Source organism: Malaya genurostris, chromosome 2, assembly GCF_030247185.1.
Source record: "Malaya genurostris strain Urasoe2022 chromosome 2, Malgen_1.1, whole genome shotgun sequence".
NCBI lineage: Eukaryota > Metazoa > Arthropoda > Insecta > Diptera > Culicidae > Malaya > Malaya genurostris.
This window is the reverse complement of record NC_080571.1, coordinates 153,224,160-153,231,009: the sequence shown is the minus strand read 5'-3', so window position 1 is coordinate 153,231,009 and position 6,850 is coordinate 153,224,160. Positions and strand designations below refer to the sequence as shown.

At 39.8% G+C, this 6,850-nt stretch overlaps 1 pseudogene; it reads right to left on the bottom strand.

Annotated features, from left to right (window-relative positions):
• Positions 1-2,578: 2,578 nt before the first annotated feature.
• On the bottom strand, positions 2,579-4,214 carry LOC131428913 (uncharacterized; annotated as a pseudogene).
• Between the last annotated feature and the right edge of the window lie 2,636 nt (positions 4,215-6,850).

Below are 6,850 nucleotides of genomic sequence, written 5' to 3'. Positions count from 1 at the left end.
ACGTTGGTCAGTATCCAAGAGAGATCTTACGCAGGTGATTAGCGTGCGGTTGGTACGTTCTGCTGCATTACACATTGGGGTGTAAAATGCTGTTCTCATGTGGGTTACGTTGTATAGTTTGAGTAATGATTGAAACGTTTGGGACAGGAATTGTGACGATGATTCTTGGCATTGAGAATCGCAGGAAAACGTAATGTTCTAGAAAATCTGTCATTTTTTGGGCGTTTGCTGTTCGAAACGGTTTCGCTATTACAAATTTAGTTACCCAGTCAACGATCACCAGAAGTACTATATGCCCCTTTTTTGAGCGTGTAAGAGGACCTACCCAGTTGATTGAAATTAGCTCCCATAGTAACCGAGCAGGTTTGAGATTTCCTAGTGTGGGTGTCAAAGTTATATTCGTTGCTTTGCTAGCTTTGCAAACATCACAGGATTGTACATATTTGCGAATATCTGCTGCCACCTGAGGCCAATAATGGTCTCCCTGGATGCGATGAAGCGTGCGATCGCTCCCCAGGTGAGCTGCTGTAGGAATATCATGATATCGATGCATGAGTTCCTGACGTAGGTGCGTCGGGATGATTTTTTTCCATCGGTGAGATTTTCCGCCTGTTTCATCTTTCATGACGCAGTTTTTGTAGAAGTGGTCACCTATGATTCTGAAGTCTGGGAAATTTTCAGTATCTGATCGAACTTCCTCTAAAAGTTTATCGTACCAAGGATCTCCTGATTGTTGCACTTGCTGATCTTTTACTTCATTGACTATCTCAACACGACTCAGGCAATCCGGAACTATGTTTGAGCAACCTTTGCGAAATTTTATGTCCAATGTGTATGCGTTCATTCGGAGGATCCACCGGGCTAGAAGCGGGGTGGGATTCTTCATTGTTTTCAAATAGGTTAAACTTGAGTGATCACAATACACAGTGAAATGGGTTCCCTCCAGATATCCTCGGAACTTTCCGATGGATCGTATTAACGCCAGACACTCACGTTGAGTCACAGAGTACTTCCTTTCTGCTGATGAAAGTTTTTGCGAAAAGTAGCAAATCACCTTCTCCCCTTCATCATGGTCCTGTGTTAATACGCCTCCTATGGCGATATCGCTGGCGTCACACGAAAGAGCAAAAGGTTTAGAATAGTTTGGAGTGGCCAGAACTGGTGCCGTAGTGAGGTGTACTTTCAATGATTGAAACGCTTTTTCACACCCTTCCGTCCATTTGAATTTCGTTTTTACTTTTGTGAGCTCAGTTAATGATGCCGCTATTTCAGAGAAATTTTTAATAAATCTTCTATACCATCCACACATCCCGATGAATCGCTGTACTTCCTTTTTGTTGGTCGGTGTAGGGAATTTGTTTATTGCTTCTACTTTGTCCTAGTCAACGTGCCAACCTTCCTTATCTAGGATGTATCCCAGATATTTCAAACTTTTTCTGCAAAATACTGATTTTGCAGCATTGATCGTCAGATTGGCCTTCTTCAATTGCTGCGCCACCTTTCGCAAAAGCTCAAGATGCTCTTGGAATGTTTCAGTGGCTATTACCAGGTCATCAAGGTATACAAAGACTTATGGTTCCAGGTCGATGAACAAATGATTCATGAGACGAGAAAGCGCTTGACTGGCCGTTGAGAGTCCGAAGGGAACTACGGTGAACTGATAATGGCCTCGCTCAGGAATGGTAAAGGCGGTTTTTTGTTTTGATGCCGGCTCCAATGGTATTTGCCAGAAGGCTGACTCTAGATCTATTGAAGAGAGAAACTTCGAACTACTCAGGTTATTTATTATAGAGGCTATCTGTGGAATAGGATATGCTTCTTGTGTTATAATTGAGTTTAGCCTCCTAGCGTCTAGCCATAATCTCATGAAGCCGTCTTTTTTCTTGACCGCAACCGTAGCATTATTCCAGGGACAGCAATTTGCCTCTTCTATGACTCCTAAACTGAGCATCCCGTCCACTTCCTTATTTAAGTCGTCTTAAACGAACTTGGACATCGGATAATATTTTGGTTTAAATGGAGGTGAGTTCCTGTGTCTATATTGTGGCTATATATCGTGGTTCTTCCTAGCTGTCCTTGGTTCTCAGAGGTTGAAAAAGTGTGAATTACTGCTTGCAACGTAGTCTTTTCCTGGGTTGACAATGTTTCGAAATTAGATAGCTCACTTTTGTAGTAGGATTTGATTCCACAGACTGTTGCTTTTATGCCGAACTTGAACCAGAAGTCCATTCCTAAAATAAGAATTGGCGGCATTGACTCGGTGAACAGTAATGGCAGTGTCGCGTTTTTATTGTTGTAAGAGATCGGTACATGCGAGAAGAATGAGATGGGGTGAGCTGAGTTGTCTGCGGTTCTCACTACTCCGTTGACTGGGAACTTGGTTAGTCCTAACTCGTCTGCTATTTTTGAGAACGCTCCCCCAATAAGACTGCAGGTGGCTCCGCTATCTAAGAGTCCTCTGAATTCTCGATTAAGGATGATATTATTTGCATATGGACGATTGTCTTTGTTGCTGGTGTCGATGACTATGGAGTCTGCTTTACAGAATACTGGAATGTCGTTTAATAAAGGGATTTTATCATTTTCGGGAGAACACATGCCCTTCATTGTGGGTTCTCCCAGTTTTAGTTTTCCGAATGCTGCGTGTGGTGCAACCTTTTTTGCTACAGCTGTAACAGAAAAGGTATCGTTTTGGATTGGGACATCTAGGGTAAGTGTGACCAGGATTTTCGCATTTCCAGCAGATTATCATGATGCCTGAGCCTCTGTCATTTTTAGCTCTGATGACGTCTTCGTTATTGTTAATAGGTTGCCTTTCTTTCCAGTTATTGTGCGTTCTGAGAGCATTAACCTCTTCCACTGTTTTTGCTTCAGCTTCTTTGCGAAATGCTAATTCTTGCTGGAAAGCTTCCCGTTCCTGAATGTGCACAAGATCTGGATTATTTACGGTGTCTTGATTCATCTCTATCGCGTTGACCTAAGAACTGTGATAGGATAACCGGTGAAAAGTAGAGCGCGTTGAGTTATCCATTTTGTTATTTGTTGAGCGATGAAACATTGTGGACTCAGGCTTCGTCCAACTGGTGCGATAATTAGGTGAGACGCGGCTCCGTGTTGCGAACGATCTGGAAACCTCAAAATCTTTGCAAACTGCGACTAGATCTCGAATTTTGTTTGCTCGTGATGCAGCAGCAATTGGCGAAAAGTCTGCGTTCAAGTGCGATTTGATGTTGAAAAGTTTTTTTGATTCTAATATTTCCGGTCCTAGGATTTCAAAGGCTGCTGCCAAGTCTGTAAAAGTTGGTGAATGTTTCACTCGGATCCTGGAAACGCAAATACAAATCTTGTTTTATGATTTCCGAATAATTCGGAGGCAGAAACTCTTGCTTGATTTCCGTCTTGAAAATTTCCCAAGTTGACAAGTTAAGGTAAGGGCGAGTGTACCATTGAAGTGCTCGTCCCTTGAGCAAATGTTTAATGGAGCGTAACAATGTTTGCTCATCCATGCCTTCCGTATCGGCATAAGTGTTTACTTGATTTAAAAACTCTCCCAGCTGAATTATGTTTGGCAGTCCACTGTATTCAAATGGCCACTTGTGTACTGGTTGAGTGAATCTATTTGTGATTGATTGGGCCTTCGGCGTGCTTGCCCTATCCTGAGATCTTAAAAATTGTGCGAAATCATTTCTCAAATAGAAAGGTCTAGTCCCGGTATGAGATGCGGCATTCCCGATTGATTTTGGAGGATTTGCTCCCAGTAAGCTGGTACAGAATTGTTGTTTTGAAATCTCGACACTAGAATGCGCTGATTTAGTCGGTCTTGCAGTTGCATTTCCAATTACTGTCGTTTGTTTTGCTCCTGGTGGAGTCGCTGTTCAAGTTGTTGCTGCTGCTGATTGCAGTTGTTGGAATCTAGCTTGTTGCTCTCGTTCCTGTTCTTGATGATACAGACGCATTTTCTCTATTTGTTCCTGTTGTTGATGATCGTATTGATTTTTTAACTCTCCTGAAGTAAGCTGTTGATGAATGTTGTCGACGTCTGAGATGACCTGCGATGACGATGTGGGTATAACTGTTAACTGAGTTTTTTCCTCGTCAAAGATTTGTAGTAGTTTCGACTTTTTCCAATTGCAATCCCGCCCTTTGAATCCTTTTACCATTCTCACCGTTAACTCAAAATCTAGTTCCTCTGGACTGAGGTGCTCTGGATCCATTATGAGTTCTCCTATTCTTTAGTTGCTTAGGTAACTGCTACTAGCTCGATCCGTACCTTATTTCAATGTGGGTTGTTTGGTTGAGCGCCAATATAATTAGTTTATTTGGTCACTCATGCGAATGGAGGAACTCCAACAATTTATAAAGACTCACCAAAACCTACTTAATCATGCAATGCGCTTACTTAACTAATGCGAAACATGCTGCATAAAACTATCAAAATCCATTCCTGTTGACTATCTATTTATTGATTCATGTACACCGGCCTCACGTTCCTACACTTATTAATCACCGCTGGATGTAGCACATCGGTGTCGATCCCCTCCTACTGATGACTCTGCATTCCCGTTTGTCACTTCAGATGAATTTGTTCCGAGTCGTCTCGCGCCTCCGATGCATGCGATCCTGGAGATTGTCCCGTTAATTCAGTCACGCCGTATTGGGTCATCGTGCCGTATTGTGCGTTGAACAATTTGCTTATTGAGCAGAGCGATCACAGCTTGGTCTCTCGGTGCACGGCTCGCGCACACTGGCTTCTACAGAACGGATTAGCGCAGGTTTAACAGAAACGGGCTAACATAGAAGGCTCTGAATTGAAGAGAAGCTGAATTGAGCCTCCGTTTTCTAGAGCGAGTAGTGAATAGATTACCTGATTTGAGCCTTGTGTTTGCTTCACGTCACTATTTTGATCTGATGCACATAAAAGAAACTGTTCACTGGAAGTGTAGTGACGGACTATGATAATTGTTGCATGTAATGACGGTATGTCTCACCTGTCTTGCCACGAGGTATCACTTCGTTTTATGCCCAATGAACATCGAAATGGTTAGGATCGTGTGAGTGTTGACGCACACGTGATTTTCATTGCACCTTTGAGAATGATTTACTTATTATCTGTGAAAGGCGAGCATTCCAGGAGCTATACCTGTTTTCACGCACCGTCTAAGTTCATGTAGCGTATGCTTGGATTTGTTTCTCGCTCGGAATTTGTCTAACCGCACTCGAAACGTTTAGTGCCTCTGTTCATCGGCACTTAATCGCGAACCGTTCGAAGGCTTTGTTCGAACCACAATGAAGTGGATATGAATACATCTCGGTTTTAATCGTGTGTAAGGTCGGTGAGTGTGCATGAGAGAGACCACTCTATTATCATCAATATGCGACTATCGGACGATTAGATGACGATGATAGAAGGAAGTCGGAAATTTGCGTCAAGCGTTATTATTATTATTATTATTATTATTATTATTATTATTGTTATTATTATTATTATTATTATTATTATTATTATTATTATTATTATTATTATTATTATTATTATTTTTATTATTATTATTATTATTATTATTATTATTATGAAAAATCAGGAAAAATCTTACTAATTATATGGCCACTGAGTGGCATGAATTTCTCTATGGTAATTGAAATAACGACATTCACGGTCGAGAGTCGTTCTCGAATTCTTTATTTCAGAATTATATTTCTTAACGCTAGGCCCTGCTCGGGCGGTGGCTACGTGACCCTTTTTAGCGCGTCAGCATAAAACGGTCACCGCTCTGTCGGTGGCAATGATCGCGCTTTATGCTGCGTCGGAGTTTCGATATAGTTTATTTATTTTAGCGATTGAAGCGGGCCTGTATCCACCACAATTATTATTATTATTATTATTATTATTATTATTATTATTATTATTATTATTATTATTATTATTATTATTATTATTATTATTATTATTATTATTATTATTATTATTATTATTATTATTATTATTATTATTATTATTATTATTATTATTATTATTATTATTATTATTATTATTATTACTATTATTATTACTTTGAGAATGATTTACTTATTATCTGTGAAAGGGGAGTATTCCAGGAGCTATACCTGTTTTCACGCACCGTCTAAGTTCATGTAGCGTGTGCTTGGATTTGTTTCTCGCTCGGAATTTGTCTAACCGCACTCGACACGTTTAGTGCCTCTGTTCACCGGCACTTAATCGCGAACCGTTCGAAGGCTTTGTTCGAACCACAATGAAGTGGATATGATTACATCTCGGTTTTAATCGTGTGGAAGGTCGGTGAGTGTGCATGAGAGAGACCACTCTATTATCATCAATATGCGACTATCGGACGATTAGATGACGATGATAAAAGGAAATTTGCGTCAAGCGTTATTATTATTATTAATATTATTATTATTATTATTATTATTATTATTATTATTATTATTATTATTATTATTATTATTATTATTATTATTATTATTATTATTATTATTATTATTATTATTATTATTATTATTATTATTATTATGAAAAATCAGGAAAAATCTTACTAATTATATGGCCACTGAGTGGCATGAATTTCTCTATGGTAATTGAAATAACGACATTCACGGTCGAGAGTCGTTCTCGAACTCTTTATTTCAGAATTATATTTCTTAACGCTAGGCCCTGCTCGGGCGGTGGCTACGTGACCCTTTTTAGCGCGTCAGCATAAAACGGTCACCGCTCTGTCGGTGGCAATGATCGCGCTTTATGCTGCGTCGGAGTTTCGATATCATTTATTTATTTTAACGATTGAGCGGGCCTGTATCTACCACAATTATTATTATTATTATTATTATTATT